General features: G+C 39.5%; 1 pseudogene across 1 annotated transcript in view; it reads right to left on the reverse strand.

Moving 5' to 3' along the window:
* Positions 1 to 18,199: 18,199 nt before the first annotated feature.
* The window catches only part of LOC308346728 (zinc finger protein 346-like), a 28,711-nt pseudogene continuing 20,780 nt past the window's right edge, over positions 18,200 to 26,130 (reverse strand). Inside the window, exons 2-3 of the transcript in view lie at positions 19,951 to 20,042; positions 18,200 to 18,939 (exon numbers count right to left, since the gene is read on the reverse strand). The product of the transcript in view is annotated as a zinc finger protein 346-like (transcript). The remainder of the gene's footprint in view (positions 18,940 to 19,950; positions 20,043 to 26,130) is intronic.

Consider the following 26,130-nt stretch of genomic DNA (forward strand, 5'->3'; position numbering starts at 1 on the left):
TCCTTATCTGTAAAATGGGGACATTATCACTATCTACCTCAAATGTTTCTTTACAGACTAAATGAACTATTTCCTGGAAAGAATCTACCACAGTCCCTGGCACATAGCAAGCCCTACTGATAAATATTTACTGTTACTGTTGCGCAGAGATAGAATCATCCATAGTTCTGAAGAAACATGCTTTCCAAATTTAAGTTACTATTTATACAATTGGCTAAATGTTTCAGGCTTCCTTTCTATAGTCTCTACACAGGATAGCTGGGAGGTACAGTCAGGCAAGAGAGGGAGGTTTCTTTTCCTGAGCCCTGAACCCTTCTGACAATGTCTGACTAGAGACCTTACCTGGGCAGCTATGCAATGCACTAGATAAATGGCGAGATCCTTCTAATGCCAATGAAGTTTTATAGACAACAACACTGCCTATTTACAACCTCAGTAAAACACTTTACAGTTTTACTGATGCCTCTTAATTTCTCCATTTGTGAAATGGTAGGAAATGATATGACAAGAAAGGCAAAACACAACAGCAACAATAACAAAAAAAAAACCCAATTCAAATGGCCATAGGCTAATCTAATAACAGCTTAGGAATATAACATTTTCTTAAACTCTATACTGCACTACATGCAATTATATGAATTGTATGAATTGCATGAAAAAGAAATGCATCAAGAATTTCAGAGTCTGTATACACATATTACCATGTTTATACACTTTTTAAAAAGGACAGATATTTACATGTATGGACGTAAGAACACCTATTGCCAGGTAGTCCCTCATACCTTTAAGATACTCCTGGGCAAGAGAACCAAGCCTAGGCATATAAGAAACTACTTTTACAGAAAGGAAACCATTTTTTCAAATATTTTTAGGTAACTTGAACTTGTTCTCCTATTCTTTTCTATATATATATATACATATATCTGAGTAATACCTCTTTTCCTACTTTTAAGCATAAATTGACCCTGACCTTGGCAAAATCTGACTTCCTAAAATATACCCATATTAATGATAATGGTGATGATGGTGATGATGATAATGATGAGTTCAATAGTTAAAAAAATGTATTGACTATTTACTATTTGCAAGATGATCTATTAAGCTTTTATACTTAATCTTCATTTAATCCTGATAATAACCCTGAAATAAAATATTATCATCATCATTTTATGGATAAGAAAGATGTGATTTAGAGAGATTAATAAACATCTTGAGGTCATACAACTAAAGGTCACACATGTTAGATGTGGAACTCAAACCCAGCTCTATTTTCTGTCTACTTAACCACCACAATATATTACCTTCTATTCCCTCTCTCTTCCATTCTCTCTCGGTTATAGCATATTTCTTAATGCATAACCGTTGTGATATATCTAAATTATACAAAGTGTTCATGAATCACGTCTTCAGAAACAGGCTATTTCTTAATTCAAGCAATAGCTCTTTTCACTGTTCTGTAAAAGAAATGAAGGTCACTCACCTCTCCTTGCCTCAGTTTTCTCATGTGTCAAGTAGATAAATAATTACTTAATTTTTTAAAGAGATTTTATTTATTTATTTATTTATTTATTTATTTATTTATTTGAGAGAGAGTGAGCGAGAGAGAGTGCAAGTAGGGGAAGGGGGAGGGACAAGCAGATTCTGCACTGAACACAGAACTGGGAGCCCAACACAGGGCTCGATCTCAGGACTCTGAGATCAGGACCCGAGCTGAAATCAGAGTTGGTGGCCCAACCAATTGAGGCACCCAGGTTCCTCCTTTAAAAAAAAAAAAAAGGAAAAATATTTAATTTATTTAGTTAGTTACTTAATATTTTTTTAATTTCTTTAAGCATTATTAATCAACAGCAAATAATGGATTGGTTAGAGGCATGATCATTATCAGCATAGAAAATGATGTCAGAGCAAAAGATACACTCATTATTTGAACAAGTATTTATCCAATAGCACATACTGCCAGGCACTGTTTCAGATTCTGAGGTAACAAAAGTTGAGATTAGGGTAGTAGAAATGGACATGGATAGGAAGAAATAATGACTGGGCATTTTCTAAGTGAAGGTTTTCTTCGTCTATAAAATGGTGTCACATCAGTGGTTCTGAGAAATGGTTTGTTTCAGAACTACCAGACCTAACAAATCAGAGCCTCAATTAGTGAGGTCTTGAGCATCTATCTTTTACTGATTCCAATGATTCTCAATTGATTTCCATGGCACACACTCATCTTTGAGATTCACCGAGCTGTAGGATTCTTTAGGGGCCATCCAATGCTAATAATCTCTGCATTCTTTTTTAAAGATTTTATTTATTTTTTGGACAAGGAGATAGAGAGAACACAAGCAGGCAGAGAAGCAGGCAGAGGGAGAGGGAGAAGCAGGCTCCCCGCCAAGCAAGGAGCCCAATGTGGGTCTCGATCCCAGGACCCTGGGATCACGACCTGAGCCAAAGGCAGACACTTATTTGACTGAGCCACCCAGGCATCCCTGATCTCTGCATTTTTGATTCATGATTGATCCTGATTCTATCGCAAAGAAAGGGAAATCTCAAGGATAACTACGAGCTGCTTAACAGCATTTCTGTGAAATGTCTCCAGTTTGCAGATGTTTATTCTTGAATTTCACCCATAGGGACAGGATTTCAATCTTTTTTAACTTTATTTTCTCTTTTTGATGTTTTATGTTTTTTTTTTAATCCAGCACATTGATTTTTAATTTCTAAGTTACATCCACATCCCTACTGTCTTGTGATGCAGTTTTAATAATGCTAATTAATGACAGTGCTAGAAAGTGAACTGTGTGTGCATATAGATAATTTATAACATTTGTTTTACAATGACCTGGTAAGGAACACACACACACATATACACACATACACACACAATTTATTACAACTCCCACAACCTCTATTGCCAGCTCTACCTCTTTAGTATATATGATTGTCATAATAATTGTAGGCTCCCTTCCTCCCAATACGGATCATTACTTACAAACCTGGAATGAATTTAGCTTCATTGTCATTGACCTTACACATGATTGAGCACCATAAGGCATAGGAAAGTATTCTGTAAACTGAAAGGCATCACATGGTGTACATTACTCTTATCTACAGTACAGATTAAAACTTTATTGGTTGAGCTAATTTTACAATTTTGAAGCTTTAAAGCTTTGGGGAAAAACAATTGTGAAAACCTTTGTATATGTAAGGACTATCTTTTTGAAGATATTTGTACAGTAAACAGTCTTGGAAGACAGAGAAAGTGTCTCCCTCTAGGGTAGCGGGCAGACTTATTTGCTATCCAAGGTAGTAGAGATGTTTCCCTCCAGACAAAATGCCTCCAGGGCATATTCATTAGCAATCCCTTATAAAATTGGGGCTCACTAACCTCAGGGCTCTTTATCTAGAACATGAGCCCACTGTGTGTGCACCATCAACCTAGGACCACCTTCTGTTGTCTCTGTTGAACTTGGAGGTGGGGGGGAAGTAAGACTGATGTGAACCTGAAGTTCACACTGCCTCATGCTGTGAGTAATAAAGTTCTCTGTCTCTGACCCAGAAAACTTGTGTCTTCTGCCAGCATTCATGAAATTATGCAAAGCAACAATTTGTAGGCAGGGTAAAATCTCAGACTTTTCATACTGCTTGACAGGATGTAGATGTATGATACTCTTACAGGACAAGGAAAGGATATTTAGCAAAAATAAAAAGTAATGCAATCTTCCATAAAGTTTGACATCTTAAAACTATTCTTAAAAAAAAAAAAATCAGTGTGAAAATCTTTCTCTCTCCCTCTCATCTTCCATCCCTCTTTCCTCTGTCTCTCTATCTCTTTCCTTTCTCCCCTATCTCCATCCTCCCTCCTTCCTCTCTTTGCACTAAATTTTCTATGCCAGTTTAAGTTGGTTCTACAGTTCTAATATCTATCTGCATTAGCATGTTCACTGTTCCAGGAACAGCATGTCCCTGAAAATCTCTGCTGGATATAAAACTTTCAAGCATAACTAATATGACAGCGAAAGGAATTTCATTTAAATGAACAATGCATTTCTTGGCCTTCATGGGTCAAGGTTACAGTGGAGGGAACTGCCTTTGTTTACAATCATTTGTCATCCATCCACAAAAACCTAGTTAGCCTAGAATGTTTGTGTGTACACAGGAATGCCTTTCTTTTTAAGAGCACACTGTCTTTGGAAAACAAACCAAACATTACAAAGATGGCAATTTATAGTTCAGATCAACTACCTCCATTTGTTATTATAAATAGAAGGGGTAACAAAGTGATTATTCAATTTTTCTTAACATTTTAACCAAGCCATTCTTAACATTTTAGCCAAATCAGAAATATCAGGAAAATGAGCAGCAGTCCCCTAATCAAAGGGGATTGAGGATCTAAGTGAGACGTGACCCTAAATTCTGGGGTTATTGACTAAATCATTGTTGATTCCCTGAGTGGGCACACTTCCTGACTGACATAAAAATTTACTATACCATGCTGCTTCCCTGATAAGTGCCGTCTCTTGCCCCTGCAATGGTGCTGTTTCCTTATAAATCCTTGTTTCCTGGGACGCCTGGGTGGCTCAGTTGGTTAAGCAGCTGCCTTCGGCTCAGGTCATGATCCCAGCGTCCTGGGATCGAGTCCCGCATCGGGCTCCTTGCTCAGCAAGGAGCCTGCTTCTCCCTCTGCCTCTGCCTGCCACTCTGCCTGCCACTCTGCCTGCCTGTGCTCGTTCGCTCTCTCTCCCTCTCTCTCTCTCTGACAAATAAATAAATAAAATCTTTAAAAAATAAAAAATAAATCCTTGTTTCCTACATTTTCTGACAGTAGAAACCAAAGCTATGGAGTGTCACATATCAACCCCATCAGTCCATAGAACTGGCGTAGGAACAGCAAATTACTACCAGAACTTATATTTCACTATTCATCTACCCATGACTCAACAGCATCCTGAGCCTCTTTGAAGGACCAGGCATTGTGCTAGGCTCAGACAAACAGGCAATTCAAAAATAAACACCAACAAGTTATACTCTGGGAAATTTGAAATTTTATTTTATTTTATTTTTAAAGATTTTATTTATTTATTTGAGAGAGACAGAGCACAAGCAGGAGAGAGGGGTAGAGGGAGAAGCAGGCTCTCCATGGAGCAGGGAAACAGATGTGGGGTCAACCCCAGGACCCTGGGATCATCACCTGAGCTGAAGGCAGACACTTAGCTGGCTGAGACACCCAGGCCCCCCACTCTGGGAAATTTTAAAATGATGTTCTAAAGAAATATGTGAGAGAATAAAAAAAAGATAAAACAATCGTTTCTGGAGTGGTCTAGAAAGTTTTCATCAAAATTTGACAATTCATTTGTCTACTCATGAACATTTGGGCATTTTTTTTTAGATGAATGAAAGTCATCAGGGCACTATAGCTAGAGGGAACAACACACCAAGGTCCCTATGTCCTCATGCAAGGAAGTGCAATGTAATTTTGAAGGCAACTCTGAGTCAATAGTCAATAATGGTTTTGAAGCTGGAAAATTCCAGGATCCGATTTATTTATTAGAAGATTATTCTAGTGATGGTATAGTGATTATTGGGAGGAACAAGATAGAAACCTGTGCAACATTTCAGAAGTTAGACAAGAGCCATGAGAATGCCTTCTTTGAAAGGTATTGTGTAACAGAGTTCCTGTGACTGAACCTTATTGTGGGATGTGAGAGCAAAGACTCAAAAGTGGCTCCATGTGTATGAAGGAGAGTGAAAATACAAGGAGTTCAGTATTTATAGAGTGTGCTACACTCCAGTGGGGGGGGGGGGGGGCTGGGATAAAGCACTAGGCAGAGATAATTGGAAATGTGAGCATGAGGCTCAGGAGAATATTTGGATTTGGAAATATCATGTGGATTTGTGTGTCATATGAAAAGGAGTCATAACCATTGATTTAAATGCTGTGCCTCGGGGAAATAACAGAGATTTGGAACCGTATTGAACCCAGGATGGATTCCTAGGGAATGCAGATGTATAGTGAGAGAGCAGAAGAGGAGGTAGAACAAATGAAATAGAAAGATCAGTGGTTGGGGCACCTGGTTGGCTCAGTGGGATAAAGCCTCTGCCTTCGGCTCAGGTCATGATCCCAGGGTCCTGGGATCGAGCCCCGCATCGGGCTCTCTGCTCAGCTTGGAGCTGTTTCCTCCTCGATCTCTCTGCCTACTTGTGATCTCTGTCTGTCAAATAAATAAATAAAATCTTTAAAAAAAAAAAAAAAAAAAAGGAAAGAAAGAAAGATCAGTGGTTATGGATATAGAAAAACCTCCAGGAAGCCCAAGAAAAGAACTTCCAAAGAGTCAACTAAAATGGTCAAGTAGTATATGTCATTGGCTTGCCAATGAATGGGTCACTCATGACACTGATGAGAAGATTTCAGGAGAGTGGGGGGAAAGAAGCCAGTGTTTGGCTAGGAAGTAAATGGAGTCAAGAGAGTAGAGCTACTGAATATTTCCTCTGTCACTGGCTGTCACAGAGGTGCTGCACAATCATACAGGCTGCCATGGTCTGTGGGTAAACACAGCAATCACCTGCGTCCGTGGTCGCTCTTCCCCCCACCATCTCTTGTAGCACCACAGTCCAGACCCATTCCTGGCAGTGGGGCAGGAGCAGAGAGAGAATGGGAAGAGGACCCCTCTGTATGTGTTTAATATTCACAATGGACCCCCACATTAGAATTTTTTTTTTAAAGATTTTATTCATTTATTTGACAGACAGAGATCACAATTAGGCAGAAAGGCAGGCAGAGAGAGAGGGAGGGGGAAGCAGGCTCCCTGCTGAGCAGAGAACCCGATGTGGGGCTCGATCCCAGGGCCCTGGGACCAAGACCCGAGCCGAAGGCAGAGGCTTTAACCCACTGAGCCACCCAGGCGCCCCCCCCACGTTGGAATTTTAATGTTACCTCTGAATGAAAGTGTACTACAATCAAAGAAGTACTAACAGGACTGAAAGGAAAAAGATACTTAAAGACTGGGTTCCAATGCTAGACCTCATTATCATGGCATACAATAAATTATTGCTTTTTGTAAAAATCAAGAGTGGATATCAGAATTACTTTTATCTTCCTATTAATATACCAAAAGTATTATTTATACTCTACAACTTTTGAAACTACATTTTGGCATTAAATTTTTTTTTTCTTTAGGATGACAAGAAACCACCAAAGGGAAAAAGGAATGGGCTTCTCTTGCCTCTGAGAGATCCTGATGCCATTCTTCCATTAATTTCCTCGCATTTGGATGATTCTGTGCACCTCCACGGGCTTTTCTGCATTGAGAAGCCAGTTGGCTACAAGCTCTGAATGACTGGGTTTCATTCCCTCTTCTCCCCTTCAGGTGGGCATCTTGGTCATTGACCATTGTCTCTTCCAAGCCATGGTGACTGACATTTCCACTAGAATTTTCCCCAGATGCACAGCTATCTCTTCAATTTGCTATATCCCACCTTCTCCCTCAGAGCCCTAAAATGAAGTCTCCAAACTGGAAAGCGTGGCAGTTAAGAAGGATGTCTCTCTCTGTCCTTTGAGTTTCATTCTCTCAGACAGGTAGCAAGGGCTCCACCACCCTCCTCCCCCCACACACAGGATTCAGACATGGGCCCATGAAAGTTGGGCCGACAGGCAAATCTCATGGCAAACATCATGACATACCCAATATTACCCTGCACTCTGAGAACTGAGGTTTTCCCATTGGGCCAAGAAGCTTTCTTATTTGTCCCTTCTCTTGGTAAAATCCTCTTCCGAATAACTTCTTGACCCTTGGAATCACTCAGCTCTAAGGCCAGTGCTCCTGGATCAGTGTCACCAACACCCTCTCCTGCCCCTTGATCACACCTCCTCCCCTCACCACCATGCGGTTCACTATAGGAATTACTATAGGAATTTACTGACCTCGTGCTATGTACCTAGCACTGTCACAAGTGATTTATTTCTCTTATTTCATTTAATCTCCACAAATAAAAACTTCTAAAATGTTCATGCCTCCATCTTTGCAGATGAGAAAACTAAGTTTTAGAAAATTATTTAAGTTTGCCAGCACCATGCAAAACCAGGCATTGAACCAGCGCCCACCTCTGCTGGCTTCCAAAGTCCAAGCCCTTGTCACCACGTCGTTCTCTAAGTGTTAGGCACTGAGGGGCAAGCACAAGGCAGGTGCTCCATCCACGTCATTCTCCACTGCACCTGCAGTTCCTAGTACTAGGAACAGAGCTGAGGAGGTAGAAGTGTCAACTAATATTTGTCAAATAAATAAAAAACAGTGGAAAATAAATCTTCTCCTACAGCACCATTCATAACTGACTTTGGAATTGACTTTGGGATGCAAATTCAGACATATTTATGAACCTCTAGACAATCAATTATTTAGGACTTATTCCATGTAATATACATAGCCTTATTCTGCTGGGCTTTACGAAAGAAACTAAGGCAGAGAAACGCAATCCCTACGCTTCTGGGTTTACTACTTTGTACAAAAGAAACAAGTAAATAAACAAAACTCATGTGCATGGCCAGAGCGTCCCATTACCGAACCTCAACCAGAAGCTAGAGATCAGGGAGTTCTGAGATGCAATCAGAGGTCAGCCTCCAAAATGTAGAGCAGGGCAGAGAGCTGGAGAATGAGCCTGGGAAGGGAGGGGAGAATAACCAGCATGCTACCATAAAACATGGGCTGCACAATGAATACTGTGCTCTATCTAGTTCAAACCCCTTCCTTTTTGACTCCAAAGAATAGTTTATCCAAACCAAACTATCTACTCTTGAAGTTCTGGTGGAGGAGCTCATAATTAGAGATCTCCATAGAGACCAGTATTCAAGACGCTGCCAGTGCTCCTAACCTGGTCGGCAATGGCTGCGGAGATCCAACTATACTCACCCAAGGTGCTGACTGTCTTCATTTGCCCTTTCACCCCCTTGCATTTCTTCATCCTGCTCTGCCCTGGGAAGCCAATGACCTACTTGTTGGTTGGTTCTGCAGATGAGCAGTACCCATAGGAGTTGGACAGAAAGAAAGAGGAGGGTGAATTCAGGGCATATCTATTACCCTAGCTCCCCCTCTCTCTTTTCTGTATCAACTCCAGTGGGGCTTCTGCTCCTTGTACAGAGCGCACGCTCGCTCTTGCGCTCTCTCTCTCTCTCAGCTGGCTAACTACCCTTCAAGGGTAGTATGTGTGCATTGCCCTGTTACTGTCTCCTGAGTATTGCTCACCAAGTGTTGCTTCCCTATTTTCTGTCAACATCTTCGTAAATGGTCGCTTCAGAAAACTCTCACCAATAGACCCAGTTTAAGGGGCGCCTGGGTGGCTCAGTGGGTTAAGCCTCTGCCTTCGGCTCAGGTCATGATCTCAGGGTCCTGGGATCGGGCCCCGCGTCGGGCTCTCTGCTCAGCGGGAAGCCTGCTTTCCCCTTTCTCTCTGCTTGCCTCTCTGCCTACTTGTGGTCTCTGTCAAATGAATAAATAAAATCTCTAAAAAAAAAAAAAAATAGACCCAGTTTAAGGCATAATCATCTGTTTCCTACTAGGATCCTGCCTGACTGACAAACCAATACTACAGAGATACACATCGAGGGAAGGTAAAAGAAATAGTCTACCCATGGGAAATGAAAACAGACTTATGGAAACTTGACACGCTACTCTTTACAAAGCTGTGTAATTTGTTTAATTAAGGTCTAAAACCATAGAAGCTATTAGATTCCAGATAAGTCTTCATGAGTAGTGTCATACCATGTGTAAACCAGAAATGAAATTCTCAATCATTCTCTCTTCCTTGCCCTGCGATCCCATGCTTTCTCTTTTCTTATTTTCTAAAACGGGAGGGTGAAAGTCTTCACTTTCCTCAAGTGCCACTACAATCAGACAGTGAAAGGATTAATGAAAGCTTATGTACATAACGATCCACAATCTCCTTAGATTATTTAATGGAAATCACATGCCATTCATGACACACAAGCACTCTCTTAAAAGCACTCTGGGGAGTTATTCATAAGAATGTTGTGGCCAGAAGGTGAAGGCTTACAAGGGCTTGTTGAGGTGCAAGTTGGAATGTGTGAGATGTGTAGTTTGAGTTAGCAAAAAATATGGGAACTAGGGGATTGCCGTAATAAATCACCAAAAAGTAGAGGAAATGCTATAAAAATGATGGTCAAGTCAAGGGATATTCACTGTCCTCCAGGGTGCGGATTTCAAATTTTGCCCTGCAAATTCAGCAATTCTTAACATATTCTTTGATATGCTTATAAGTATTTCTTTATTACACAGTCCATATATTTTATATTTAACCAGATGTTTTCTCCATCCAGACACACAACTGTCTTCTACCTTTTCCCTCCCATGACTCAGTGGAATTCTGCCAGGTGAACAAGGAAAGTTTGGCGCTTTCATCCTTGCACAACTATGCTAGCCACACCATAGGCAAGACCTGAACACTCGCTACTATATTATTTCCACATCTTAATTGAAACAACTTCTGCCTGGAGAAGCTTTGAGAAAAGTGCATTTAGGTGACACATGTGTAAACACTGAGACCGCTCTGAATGGGCAACTATTTTCATGGGGTGTGCGGGGACAAGGCGCGTCTGGGGGTGTTTTGTTCCAACCATAGAAGAAACAGCTTCATGGCCAGTCATGGACTAGATATCTCTGAGGAATCTTTTAAGGCATTTTAATAGTTCAAAGCTCTGTTGAGATATGAATAACAAGTCATCATTTGGACAAACAGGGGCAATACAGCCTCCAATTGGTTGAAGCTGGAAAACTGGAGTTTACTGAGTTTGCTTATTCAGATCACATTTACTTCTTCATGATGTTCTAACCATAACCACGCCAGGACTCACACTGACTAATGTCATTTGACTATGTCATATCTTAAATCCCAGGGTATGAAATTTTTTCTTCAGTTTTAACATATTTTTAAATACTTTGTTTAAACCTTATGAAGCCATGATCCCTATCTTATCCCATTTGATAGCGTCACTCAGGCTAAGTGAACTGGCTAAGAATACACAGCTAGGAAAGTGGCAGAACAAAATTTAAAGCCAAGTTTCTCAAACCTAAGTTGTGGCCCATTTTTACCATGCAGGCAATTCCTACATTCGGCCAAAGTGATTCTCTTCTTGATGTACAATTTGGGGATGTCAAGCCATCCTGAACTTATATTTATATTTAAGTACTTAAATATATATAAGTATATATAAGTATATACATAAAAATATAAGTACAACACAATTCATAGGCAAAGAACCTCCAAATATACAGGATGTTCCTGGAAAGTGCTGTTTGAGTGAGATATAAAGAGATGCTTTTTGCTCTGTTTCATGTGCTCATTTTCTAACACGACTCAAAAGAAATAATTTTGGCCTACATCTCAATCTATTTGAAATAAAATAAAATATGTGTCTTATGCTTTAATTTGAGGAGGTATAATAAAATAAGAATATGGGATATAAAGCCCAGATGCACCCTCTTCACTGTTTAAAAAGTTCAATTGGTCTCTCAGCTACTGTCCTCATCACATCGAAATGCCTTCTACAGAGATGGATGTTTCATCATGAAGTCTTCTATTGCTGGCTATGGCTTATCTTTATGAATCCCCTGAGCAAAATGCATGCTCCAAGTGCATCTTTCCTTCTAATTCTTCCCAGCAAATGTTGTAAGTGGGTAGTTTTATCTGACCACTTGCCCCTAGAGTGTGATCATATTCTGCAATCTCTGAGTCCCAGGAGAACTCAGGAATCCCAACATTAAAATGGGCATTGGACCAAGGCAAAAAAGCAGCTGAGGTACTAGGGGAAAGAGACAAGATGGAAAGGGCCACTTTATGATGCGCAGCCCATATCTGAAACTTTAAGTGCTTCAGTGGGAATTTAAGTCCGTCAGTGATTCTTCTGCTTATTTTCCTGGAGTGGTAAAAGAACAGGGAGGGTTGGGCCTCTCGTAACTAAAGGAAACTAACATCAACATGAAAAGGTATTAAAGCATCAAGAGGGAATGCAATAGTGTGATCCAGTCAAATTTTCAATTCTGCTTCAAGTATTTAGTAACTCACACTGCAACATTCTAGAGAATGGATTACTTTACTTACAGATGAAAGCCACACTAAGGATGACAGATAAACAGAAACACAAAGTGAATTTCTGATCAAAACCCAATAGGGTGATATAGACCCTCAAATGAGTGGTGGAAAAGAAAAGTCAAAGGCCTCTTTGAAATAAGAACATATTAAATGTCAGTTGTTGATTTTTTTTTTTCTTTCCGCCTGGCGGTGCCTTCAAATAGCAAATGTTTAACCTCCAGTGCTAAAGATTCTTACTAATTCTCAGGACTTTGGAAAATAAAAATTCAACCCAGAAAAAAAAAAAAAAATTCAACCCAGATCCAAGAGACGATAGACAAATGCCTTGAAATTTTAAGTGTTTTGGGCCATCCACTGACAAATCACACTTAAGTTATCAATAACTGCCACTCTAAAGAATATTGGAGAACACCAAAGCTGGCAAAAGACCTCCAGGCCCATGTGGTTAAATATATTCAACATGGAAGCAAAAGATTGACGGATATGAATACTATCCAAGAAGCTTTGTGAATATAAACTCTTTCGACAGTGTTACTTTCATTTCCGAAGCATTTCTGATTTCTGATTTCTCAGCAAACCACGATTTAAGAAGCTCCAGTAGTACTGGTTCTGAGCCACACATCCAATAGGTATCCTGAGCCATGAAAATGAGTGGAATCTGCTTTCTACTTTAGCAAATCTCCTTTCTAAACACCAGCTTTCTAAATAGAGTAAGTCTTAAGTGGTTTGTTTTTTTTTTTCTTCCTACCATGGTATTTACTTTTTAGGTGAATATACTTTGGGTGGTACAACATAAGTGCACAAAACTAGAAAAAAGAAAGAACTGTGTTACTACTAAAGAGAATCCATATATTTCAACATATACCTCAAGTTCAGTTTTTCCAGTTGATAAGACTAAATTATCAAAGTAAGGCCAAAGGAAAAATGTTTTATAGGCACTTCTTTTTATATACACAGTAGTTAAAGGAACATTTCTGGCATTTTTTTTTCCTGTTCTAAAAGTAATTCATGTTTAACTTTTTTAATTTGGAAAATACCATACAATCTATTGAAACAAATAATATAATCTATAAATGTATCACTACTGATTACTATTAATATTTGTTATACTTCTTTACAATGTATTTTTTTTAACATATATATTTAATTGGTATGCTATGCTTCACCAATTTGGAGTTCACAACCCTTTTTTTGTTTGTTTGTTTTTTAAGATTTTATTTATTTAGGGGTGCCTGGGTGGCTCAGTGGGTTAAAGCCTCTGCCTTCAGTTCAGGTCATGATCCTGGGGTCCTGGGATCTAGCCCCGTATCGTGGGGAGCATCGCTCAGCGGGGAGCCTGCTTCCCTTCCTCTCTCTCTGCCTGTCTCTCTGCCTCCTTGTGATCTCTGTCTGTCAAATAAATAAATAAAATCTTTAAAAAAAAAGATTTTATTTATTTACTGTTTATTTGATGGGGGAAGAGGAGGGGGCAAAGGAGAGAAAGAATCTCAAGCAGACTCCTTGCTGAGCGCAGAGCCTGATGTGGGGCTCAATCTCACAACTCTGAGGTCATGACCTGAGCTGAAATCAAGAGTCAGACACTCAACTGACTGAATCACCTAGGTGCCCCCACAATCCTTTTAACATGATGAAATGATGCAGTCACCCAACCTAGAGATTTGAGGCCCATTCCAGATTCTCTACTTTTCCTTAGATGCCACCCACATTCAATAAGTCATCAAATACTGCAGATTTAAATTGCTTTAGGTCAATTATAGCTCTTTTTTTCCCCCCTCTTTTAACCAGAATGCTACTGCCTTTTCTCAAGCTGTATCATTGCTCATCTTGACTATGGAACTAAACCTAATTTAGATCACTAGTCTTGTTTTAAATTTCAACTCATCTTTCACATTATTTACCAAATTATTGTGTTTAGTGCATCAAAGATTGTGTTATTCTCCTATTCCACTAATTTTCTATTTTCCTGAAAAAGTGTTGAACTCCTTAATATGGTGTATAAAGTTATCCATCATCATGGTTGCATCTAACCACTCTTTACTCTGGCTGTATCCACTCATCCCTCCTGCCCACTATGGTCCAATTATTCTGAGCTGCTTCCATGTCTCCAAACCACCAGGGTAATCTTTGCCTTGCCTCATGCTTTTGATCATTCTATTCCTCAATCAAGGATCATCATTTCCTTTCTGAAACCCTCTCTCACTCTTCCATCACTTTCCAAGTGGAAGAATCACACTCTCCTTTATACGTCATGCTGTATGATTTTTCCCTCTATATTATCCTGCCTTCATCTTTTATGTGTTTCTTCTTCTCCTAAAAAAATGGCACTTCTTAATGTTAGAAACCATGTCTTATTCATCTTTGTGACCCCAGGATTTAGAGTTCAAACCCCAGTACAAAAGAAATGTTCAAAAATTTCATAAATTAATGAACTATAAGAGTAGGTATTGCTCTGACTATTCGTAAATGTCAATCAAAAACTTAGGTTGAATATCATTTTAACTTAAATATATTATTCCAATTCCTATGCCATGTTCACACTGTATTTATCCATTTTTTACTTTGTTGAACAACCGCAAATGAAGGGCAAATTCAGCCTATTTAAAATCCCCATGGAATGACAATTCATAAAATGCTATAAAGAGATGAAACTCAGCAAACACCACAAAGCCATTATGAGAAAATTGTCATGCACTAAATCTGCTCAGGACTGTGGGGTGCTTAACTGATAGTCACATTTGTTTTGGGATGTTTGCCTAGAAATGTTCTTTTAATAAATGTACTAAATAAGATGCATAATTTAGTTCCTTTTCTGTAGCCTGTTGGCCAACTGCCAACTCCTGCTCCTGCTCCGCCTCCCTCCTTCCCTCCTTCCTTGATCTCTTACCATCTCTTTCTTGGGTTTGACTCAGCACCAAGGTTACCTGCTGGCCTAGTACAAACAATCTCATTAAAAAGCCATCACAGTTGTGTCTGATGGCTTCATTTCTTCCCCAATGGCTCAATTTATATCTTCCTTTGGAACAAGTAGAGAGCAAGTTCTCTCCAGGATGACTTCATCCAGCTGTACTACATGCACACTGGCAGATAGTAAGATGAATGAGGACACTTGCCTTTATTGGGTAGATGAAAAAAGATGAAAAGAAGACTAGCTTTCCTAGCCTTCCTCTACTTATCACCATGGAGATTGTTAAAGTTCTACTTTCCTTTGGAGGCTATCATGGTCAGTTCTCAAGGTTTCTTTTCTTGCTTTTATGTAGCCTCAAGAAAAACTCAATAAGCTGAGAAACAGAAGACCTTGCTTCAAACCTCAATAAGCTGAGAATCAGAAGACCTTGCTTCAAGATGAACCATTGAAAAATTATTCGGTATTTGGAGAGGGGTCAAGACACACATAGTCTAGGTCCAATGGCAATATAGCCCCAAATCCTAGGTTTGTTAAGCTGCAGTCTGGCTTATGAGAGAAATTATTTAAATGCTTCCATGACCAAGAGACAAAGCATAAACACATGGGGCGCCTGGGTGGCTCAGTGGGTTAAAGCCTCTGCCTTCGGCTCGGGTCATGATCCCAGGGTCCTGGGATCGAGCCCCGCATTGGGCTCTCTGCTCAGCAGGGAGCCTGCTTCCCTTCCTCTCTCTCTCTGCCTGCCTCTCTGCCTACTTGTGATCTCTGCCTGTCAAATAAATAAATAAAATATTTTTTAAAAAGCATAAACATGTGAACACAATATGTAAAGGCATTTCACAGACAAAGGGAAAGAAAACAAGGGGAGAAGAGGCCACAAGAGCAGCTTTGTGCTCCTCTGATCCAGTGATGAGGGGTCGATGATGGTGACAGTCCTTGGAATTCCGGCTTGAAAGCTACAAGAAAAAATCCACACCCAGTGAAGTCCCAGGCCATAAAACACAGCAGAATTGGAGAAATCTTGGTTTAGGTCCTGGGAAACATCTGCTTTCTCACTGCGGAAACCTCCACTAGCTCTCCTTTCTTTCCCGTAAGGACCCTATCCTGCTCCCTGGTACTCAGGAATCTCCTGGTGGGTGACAGGAGAGGGTACCACAGCAACCTGGGCAGGTGGGCAGGTGGTCTACTGCACAAGGAGAAGAAGAGGGCTAGTAAAACCAAGGAGCAGTAAAGCACCTCTGAACGGAGCTGGCTGGCATGAGATAGTTTGCCTTTAAGGGCACATAACCATCAAGGGGATTTGGATGCGGGGATTTTACCACATGACTCTGGATCAGAACATCTCTGATGGAAGAGAGGAAAAACCCACGTTGGAGCTTTCCATGATCCCACTGAGTACTGAGGCCTCCTCCAGCTCCAGCTTTTCCCCAGCTGCTGCTGATCTTTAGCATGATTCAGGAATAGTGGAGAAGGGGCAGAAATGATAGCACTGCTCTGCCAAGACTGTATCATTGCTCCAGGAGACTTTACAGTGGGCAGAAAGGTGTATAACTGGCCAGTATCTGGTCCCAGGCTCAGGAAAGCCTGCCCATTTTGAGAAAAAAAGGGAGTGTCATATTAGCTCCAAATTTCTATAGAGCAGCCACTTCCAACTGCCCTTTACCACCTAGGCCAAGGTCTGGTGTGAAAGCTTCAGGTTTCACGGGAGCTGCCTAGAGCCCAGGAGAGTTCAGTTCTTTAAGTGGAAACTGGATCAAACCTGACCTGCAGGGGAAACTCAGGCATAGGGCTTATGACATACAGCCAAGAGAAGCTGGGAATGGGGAAAGCCATCCCCCAAATTAGAACCCTGTGCAGCCCCTCAAGAGCCATCCTTTTCCCTCATCCTGACCTATAGGGCCCATTCCAGAGGGGAAGAGCAAGGGTCAATTTGTTAAGATCAATAAGATGCTACCTGTTTGATAGCATCTGCCATAGGCCTATGAGTTCTCCAAGTATAAGATAGGAGGAAGGAGCCCAGTGCAGACTGGGTCATGGGAAGCAAGATCACAGCTGGTTCAACCTCAGGTCCTGGACAGAAACACCTCTAGTCATGTCAAAAAATGGGCAGAAGACATGAACAGACACTTCTCCAATGAAGACATACAAATGGCTATCAGACACATGAAAAAATGTTCATCATCACTAGCCATCAGGGAGATTCAAATTAAAACCACATTGAAATACCACCTCACACCAGTTAGAATGGCCAAAATTAACAAGACAGGAAACAACATGTGTTGGAGAAGATGTGGAGAAAGGGGAACCCTCTTACACTGTTGGTGAGAATGCAAGTTGGTGCAGCCAATTTGGAGAACAGTGTGGAGATTCCTTAAGAAATTAAAAATAGGGGCGCCTGGGTGGCTCAACAGGCTAAGCCTCTGCCTTCGGCTCAGGTCACGGTCTCCGGGTCCTGGGATCGAGCCCCGTGTCTGGCTCTCTGCTCAGCAGGGAGCCTGTTTCCTCCTCTCTCTCTGCCTGCCTCTCTGCCTACTTGTGATCTCTCTCTCTGTGTCAAAAAAATGAATACAATCTTTAAAAAAAAAAAAAAAGAAATTAAAAATAGAGCTTCCCTATGACCCTGCAATTGCACAACTGGGTATTTACCCCAAAGATACAGATGTAGTGAAAAGAAGGGCCATCTGTACCCCAATGTTCATAGAAACAATGGCCACAGTTGCCAAACTGTGGAAAGAACCAAGATGCCCTTCAACGGACAAATGGATAAGGAAGATGTGGTCCATATACACTATGGAGTATTATGCTTCCATCAGAAAGGATGAATACCCAACTTTTGTATCAACATGGACGGGACTGGAAGAGATTATGCTGAGTGAAATAAGTCAAGCAGAGAGAGTCAAGTATCATATGATTTCACTTATTTGTGGAGCATAAGAAATAACATGGAGGACATGGGGAGACGGAGAGGAGAAGGGAGTTGAGGGAAATTGGAGGAGATGAACCATGAGAGGCTATGGACTCCCAAAAACAATCTGAGGGTTTTGAAGGGGCGGGGGGTGGGAGGTTGGGGGAGCCTGGTGGTGGGTATTATGGAGGGCACGTATTGCATGGAGCACTGGGTGAGGTGCATAAACAATGAATTCTAGTACACTGAAAAGTAATTAAAAAATAAAATTAAAAAAAAAAAAAAAAGAAGAAGAAACACCTCTAGTCTTCCAAGGTGGTTAAGTCCTTCTAAAACGGCTGTGTTTGCATTGGAATCTAGCCCAGGGGTGATGCCATTGGCTTGGTGACTGGCTCTTGTGTTTGAAGTCACTGACATGAACTTGATACTGTTCTATAGAGTTTGGGACTATCTTATACATCTTGCAGGGGTAGCCTTTCCCAGCTGATGAGTCAGGACAGCAGGCCAGCCAGCCACTCATAATGTGCCATAAGTTTGAGCTCGGTTTCCTATTTCCTGTGTTTCTTGCCCCCATTATGTTGTGGAGCCATGACAGGGTCTTTGAAAGTCACCTGGCAGAAGCTGCAGAACTTGTCTTGGTCTATCAGCTCTATTCTGGTGTAAGCCCCACACATTAACAGACTGCTGCTTCAGCTTTAAGTTCTTTGCGTGGATCTTCCCTCTGGGCCACAACAGTGGATGAAAATGTCGTGTTACAAATGGGGCAGCACTGGTTCTTGTCTTTGCTTCTGCGGGTCTTCTGATCTGCATATAGCTTCTTTGTTTCCCCCTCTACCATCTCCATTCCGTGGATGGCTAAGAAAACATTCACTTTGTTGGCATGTTTTGTTTTGTTTTGTTTTGTTTTTTACCTGGAAGTGTGCCAGCTTCTGGGATTCGGAAAAGAGCAAGTCAAGGGACAGGAGTTCTGAATCATGTGCTCCACTTTCTCTCTTCCCACTGACTGGGCCCAGGACACTGCTTCCCACAGGCTGTGCGCCCTCTAGCGGTTGAGGCGCGGCCCATCCCGTTCCCATCCTCCCAGCTCTGAGCTCTTGTATGGCCTGGGCCTCCGGGGTCCACCGACCCCATGGTACACAACCAAGGACACTCCATCTTTCCTGCAAGGCTGAATCAGCTGGCAGCCACTCATAAACCTTGGTCTCTACTTTCTGCATCTTTAAAAGAAAACAATTAATACATAATAAGCACTGCCTCACAGCACCCCCACCCAACACACAATCATTTGACCTCCTTACAAGATCAGTATGTCAGAATAACCTGAATTCTGTTATTCTCCTTTCTACTTGAGGTTGTGCGTATTCTTTGAATTTAGTAGCTAAGAGAATCTCCTATCTTTTCATCCTGAACAATCCATGAAAATCCATTTTCCATAAAAATTAAGGGCTTGGAATGGTAGTCATAGTCCAGGGCGGGGATAACTTCTGGGGAATAATTCTTCACAGCTCTTCCAAACCAATCTCATATTTGTTTAAGAGGATGGAGCTCAAGAGTCTGGAAACCTAGGGAGGTTGACTAAAATAGTGATGCAAGATAAAAATCAGGTATGTCTTTAATAAAAGCTAATATTAATAATTGTCACTTGCAAAAAACACATTATCTGCCTTAGATAATTTAATTCGTCCAGCAAACCTATGAAGACAAACTATTGTTTCCAGTGTTTTGCAGCTGATGAAACTATATCAGAATAACTGTGGGGTCTTGGCCATGTTCCTTGGCCTCTTCAAGTTCCAGAGACAGAACCCAAGCTCAGGTTTGTCTCCCTCAAAGTCCATTCTCTCAACCACAGCAGCTTCTCTTATCCATACCTAAACCACATGTGGCTTTAACAACAGGGAGTGCAGGAATAAAGACATACACTAACCTCAGAAACTGACCTGTAATGAACAGTATCATGTCAGTGCCTATTAGAATACTTGTTTCCCTTACGTTTCTTCAGGACTGTGAATCTTTATATCCATCCTCCCTGGATTGCAATTCAGCCTTGGCTTGCCATGATTTCTTTTCCAGCTGCTAACCTGTGCACCGTGGCACTGCACGCTGTCTGGCTGTCCCATGGAGAGGAGGCTGTGCAGAGCGTGGCATCTGACAAAATGCAGGACATTTCTCTGAATGAGCATTATTCATTTCTGTCGGTTAAATTCAAGGCAGCAGCCTGCGTTTCTCTCGCTGGGCTGCTGAGAAGAACTGCAGAGCACGAGGAGACATTTTAAAAATCAAAATACTATGCTGCATTCTCCCACATTGAGAAAGGCATGTCAGTTCATCTCAGGGAGAACTCTTGGGGCAGAAGTTTTGTAAACACCCTCCGGTGGCCCCTGGGTCCTAACTTAAAATATTTCTGTTCTATTTTATGAAAGCACTTGCTATTTTGTCTCTGAACCAAACCCATGGTTTCTATTCAGTAAGGAAGGGAGGGAAAGCATGGTCATTTTGTATTTATTCTTTCTTGAACAATAGACTCAACCTTAAAGATTCCTCAAGTTGGAAAAAGGTCAGGGTAGAGCAGAGTTCTCCAAAATATGATTGTTTCTATTTATAAAATATTACTGTGTTACACATTAAACCTATTTATGTCCCTCGCATTTCCATATGAATTTGAAGATCAGCTTTTCAAATTCTCCTAAAAAAGAGAGTGCTTTGAATCTGTAGATCAATTTGAGGAATAACGTCATCTTTAAGATACTATCTTCTGCTCTACGAACACGGATGTCTTTCCATTCATTTATTCTTTTTAAATTTCCTTCAACAATGTTTTATGGATTTTAATGTAAAAGTTTCACAGACTTCTGTTTACTTCATTCATATAATTTATTCCATTTGACACTGTTGCAAGTAAATCCTTTTCTTAATTTCATTTTTAGAATGTTCATGGTTAGTGTATAGAAATACTAAACATTTTTGTATATTGATCTTGTATCTTGAAACCTTGTTGAATTTTTTTTTTATTGATTCTGGTAGTTTTTCATGGATTCTTGAGGATTTGCTACATATAAAATCATCATTTGAGAATAGAGGATTCTCATTTCCAATCTAGATGCTTGCTTACTTGCTTTTCTTCCTTCCTTCCTTCCTTTCATCTAATTGGCATCTGAGATGAAAACAGTTTTAATTGTCCATTTCCAACCTCTATGTTATTTACTTCTTTTTCTTTTCTAAATGCCCGGTTAGAATACGCAGTGAGAGCAGACATCTTGTCTTATTTTGATCTGGCGCAGAGAAAATATTCAGTCTTTCACCATTGAGTATGATGTCAGTTGTAGGTTTTCCTGGAAGTTCTCTTCTATTCCTAGGTCAATGACTGTTTTCGTCATGAAACAGTGTTTGATTTTGTCAAATTACTTTTCTACATTTATTGAAATTACCATATGGTTTATGCCCTTTATTCTATTATGGTATATTATGCTGACTGTTTTTCACATGTTAAAGCAATCTAGCATTCCCCAAATAAATCCCATTTGGTCATTATATATATAACCCTTTTTGTATTCTGCAGGATTCAGTTAGCTAGCGTTTTGTTGAGGATTTTGTGTTGATATTTTAACAGATACTGGTCTTTAGTTTTCTTTTTTCTATAATATCTTTGGTATCGGCATCAGAGTAATTGTTCTCTGATTTTTTTTTTTTTTTTGGAAGAGTTTGTGAAAAATTGGCATTATTTGTTCTTTAAGTATTTGCCAGAATTCATCAGTGAATTCTAGACTTTTCCTCAGAGGAAGGTGTTAATGTACTAATTTTTACATTTGTTTTAGGGCTATTCAGATTTTCTATTCTTGAGTTTTAGTAGCCTGCATTTTCCTGGGGTTTTGCCCCTTTCATCTAAATTACCTAACTTGTTGATATTCAGTTGTTCATAGTGTCCTCTTATAATCATATTTATTTCTGTAAGGATGTTTTTTTCTTAATTCCTCACTTAACAACTTGAAACTTCTGCATTTTTTTTCTTGGTCTATCTGGGCTAGTCAATTTTGTTTATCCTTTCAAAGAAACAAATATGGGTTTTGTTGACTTTTTTCTATTCTCTATTTCATTTATTTCCACTCTGATCTTTATTTCCTTCATTTTTTTTTTTTTTTTTACTTTGGATTTAGTGTGTATTTTTTCAGGTTTCTTAATATTATGTCATTGATTTGAGGTCTTCCTTTTTTGTTCTAACTTTTTAATATAAGTGCTCATAGCTAAAAATCTCCCTTTGAGCATTTCTTCAAATCCATTCCATAACTTTTCATATCTTGTATTATCATTTTCTTTCATCTCAAAGTATTTTCTTACTCTTTACATACATTTCTCCTTTGACCCATTGCTATTTAGAAGTATATTGATTTCCACATATTTATGAATTTTAAAAAAGTTTAATAATTTTGTTTTTAATTCTAAATTCAGCCCATTGTGGTCAGAGAACACACTTTGTATGACTTCATGCTTTTTAAATTTATTCTGGCTTGTTCTTTGGCATAATATATGGTCTATCCTGGAGAATATTCCATGTGTACTTGAGAAGAATGTGTACTCTGTTGTTGGATGGAGTGTTCTATGTATGTCTGTTTAATTTAATTGGCTTGCTGTGTTGTTCACATCTTTTATTTTCTCGTTGATCTACTGGTTGTTCCATCAATTGTTGGAAATGGGTTATTGAGTTCTACAACTATTATTGTTGAATTATTTGCTTACCCTTCAATTTTATCACTTTTTGCTTCATGCATTCTGGGGCTTCATTGTTGGGTGCATATTATTTATAATGTTATGTCTCCTTGATGGATTGACCCTTTTTGTCATTATAAACGTCTTTTGTTAATCTCCAAGAATAATTTTTACCTTAAAGTCTTTTTAATGTAATTATTAGTGAGCCACTTTTGTTCTCTTTTGTTTACTATTTGCATAGTATATCTTTTTCCATCTTCATGAGTTTTTTTGTTGTTTTGTTTTGTTTTTAGGGAGAAAAAGAGAACGTGCATGCACAAATGGGGGTACGGGGAGCGGGAGAGGGACAGGGAGAGAGAATCTTAAGCAGGCTCTAAGCACAGTGTGGAGCCCAACACAGGGCTCAATCTCACAACCCTGAGATCATGACCTGAGTTGAAATCAAGAGTTGAATGCTTAACTAAGCCACCCAGATGCCCCTTCATCCTTGTAAGTTCAATCTCATTTTGTCCTCAAGCTTAAAGTATGGTTTTATAGATAGCATATTGTTGAATCATGTTTGTTTTAATATAATTCCATCAACTCTGCCTTTTGTTTCTCATTCCCGAGATTTTCCTTTGAAGATTTTTGGCCATCTTCTTCTTTGCCTCATCTACGGTGTTAAATGACTGCCACTGTGTGTGACAAATATCCTGCGGACAGAGCATTCCTCATTGAGTTCTGAGTCATAATGAATAAAGACAGATTCTGCCAATAAAGACAATAAAGATCAGGAAGCTGCTAAACAGATCAAGCAGTAAAAATTCTCTGGGGATGAAGCTTTTTGAGGCTCTCCAAATCCATTCTGCTCCCCCCAGTGACTGTTGAGCTGCTGATTTTCACATCTATTACAGTTCTCTAAGTTGCTATATTCAAGACTACCAGAGGGTAGCTATTTACTTCTAACCCACTTCTTTTCTGGGAAAGACTTAACCAACACTCATCCAAGTTGCTATTCAAGTGACATGCACTCTTACACTCTTCAAGTTCTGAATAAGTAAGAATGGCTATTTTGGTTCGTGTCTTTAAGTTAGACCTTGGATGTAGTTTAATTGTTTGACCTTTAAAGAAAGAAAACTTTTCTGTTGATTGGAAGGAAGGAAGGAAGGAAAGGGAAAGGAAAGGGAAAAGAGTAATTACCTGAAAGAAAAATCTACTTGTTTATATACCATGCTCACTCAAGCTCCCATAAAAGAGCCTTTCCCATCTTTAGCCAAGTTAGATTTGCTGAATTCAACTTTTTTCTGTAAGCTATATAAATTCTTTATAAATTCTTGTCCATGGTCTTCTTAACAGCATGCACTCTAATTATTATGTCAGTAATGCACCTTTAGACTTTAAACTGGTTCTTTTGAATGTCCAGTGCTTAAAGGTGAAGAAATAACACTATATCCCAGAAAATTGTATATTTTATGCTCTCCTTTTAAAAATGAATAACTGTCATTTAGTCTATTTTTAAGTGTAGTTCTCTCTACACCTATACTTTCTTCCAATTTCATTGCTAAATGACCTACTATCACCTGAAGTTAAGAACTTTGGGAAATGGTATCTTGATAGCATTTTAAAACACCACAATGAGGTTGAAAATAACTCAGCTTTTCTTAAAGTCAACTTAGATTTAAAACTTAAAGAAAATATATGGGCTCTTACTTTTGTTACTTGTACAAGGTGCATAGCTTGTATAATATACAGTGTTAGAATCTCTGACTTAGTAGTGCATATGGCCATCTGAAATAGAACTACATTCCTTAGTCTTCCTTGCAGCTAGCGACTTTGTGGAAAAGATCTGATCAAGAACTTATAAATGGAAGTGATATGTGTAATTTCTAGACAAAAACCTTACTGAGATGTGAAAGGAAGGTTAGCATAGTCATCCTTACTCTTTCCCACTGAATGGAATATAATATAAATCCTGGCCTTCTAAAAGACAAATGATCTTGAGATAACCTTGGAAATATAATGCACACTTGCTTCAGAGTCAGAGCAGCTCAGATCCCTGACACCATGAACTTGCCATGACCACTCCCACCCAGCTGTCAACCTCAAGACTTTTACATAACAGAGAATTAAATGCCTGCCTTACTTGAGGTTTTGAGTTATTGTTATTTGAGGTTTGAGTCACCCCCAGCTGAATCTAATCTTAACTCATAGCAGTTTTCAAGGCTTAAAACTTAACTTTCCTGAGCTAGGGAAGCTATTAAATAGATCATAGAAATTCAATTAAGTTACTCATTGATGATCAGTACTGCTTAATCAGAATGTGCTTGGAGGAAATCTCTCTGCAACACGATAAAATGGATATTCTGAGATAGAATCGCTTCTCCAAACACTACGGTACACTCACACTCACACCAGATAATTTCTTATAAAATGGAAACTGACCTTTATTCTGCCTTCAATCGGTTTTGCAAGGTTGTGAATATTCACACATTAAGAATCTGCATCTCTTTTGCCTGGTAATATTGTTTATCCCTATTACATATTATTTTTCATTATAGAATCTAACAATCACAGTCTCTTGAAAGTCTCCTGATTTCCCTAGACAGCATTTGTACCACGTATCTGCATTTTCATAGTATTTTATAGCCAATTTCTATCATTGGGTTTGATACATTATTATATTATTTGATGTTTCTGCATCTGTCTTGTTTACTCTGCTGTAAACATCTCAAAAGTGACAGTGATCTAGCCATCTGTGATTTCAACACTTCACACAGAGCATATAGTAGACTCTTACTAGTTTTCGATCGCTATATAGCTAGTTACCACAAACTTGGTGGCTTAAAACAATACCCATTTATTGTCTTGTAGGGTCACAGGTCCAGGTGGGTCTGACTAGACTCTTTGCTTATTGTCTCATAGGTCAAAATCAAGGTGTCAGTCAGACCAAGCTCTGAGGCAGAATCCCAATGCCTGTTCAAGTTGTTGTCAGCAACCTTGTATTAATAGGACTGATGGGTCTTCATTTTCTTGCTGCCTATCACCGAGAACCCACTGTGAGCTTCCAGAAGCCCCTGGCATTTTTTATCATGTGGCCCCTTTGTATCCACAAGCCAGCTATAGTGTGCCGAATCTTTATGCTTTGACTCTGTCTTCCCTTTCTACAATCTGCTAAAAAAAAAAAAAAAAAAAGACCTCTTCATTTTAAAAGACACTTGTAACTAAATTAGGCACACCCAGATATCCCCCTTTTGCCATATGATTTAACAAATAATCTTGGGGGTGATAATATCATTTTCATGGATTCCACTTACACTCAAAAGGGAGGTGATTATACAAATGAAGAGGCATTTGGGGGTTGTTCATGCCTATCAGGTAAACATAAAAAAATATCAAATAAGAAAATGACCCCTACTTGTTGAATTTATTAGCATGTAGATATTTAAAACATAATTGGGGAGGGTATGTGCTATGGTGAGTGCTGTGAATTGTGTAAGATTGATGATTCACAGAACTGTACCCCTGAAACAAATAATACATTGTATGTTAATTT

This window comes from Martes martes, assembly GCF_963455335.1.
Source record: "Martes martes genome assembly, chromosome: 7".
In the NCBI taxonomy this organism is placed as follows: domain Eukaryota; kingdom Metazoa; phylum Chordata; class Mammalia; order Carnivora; family Mustelidae; genus Martes; species Martes martes.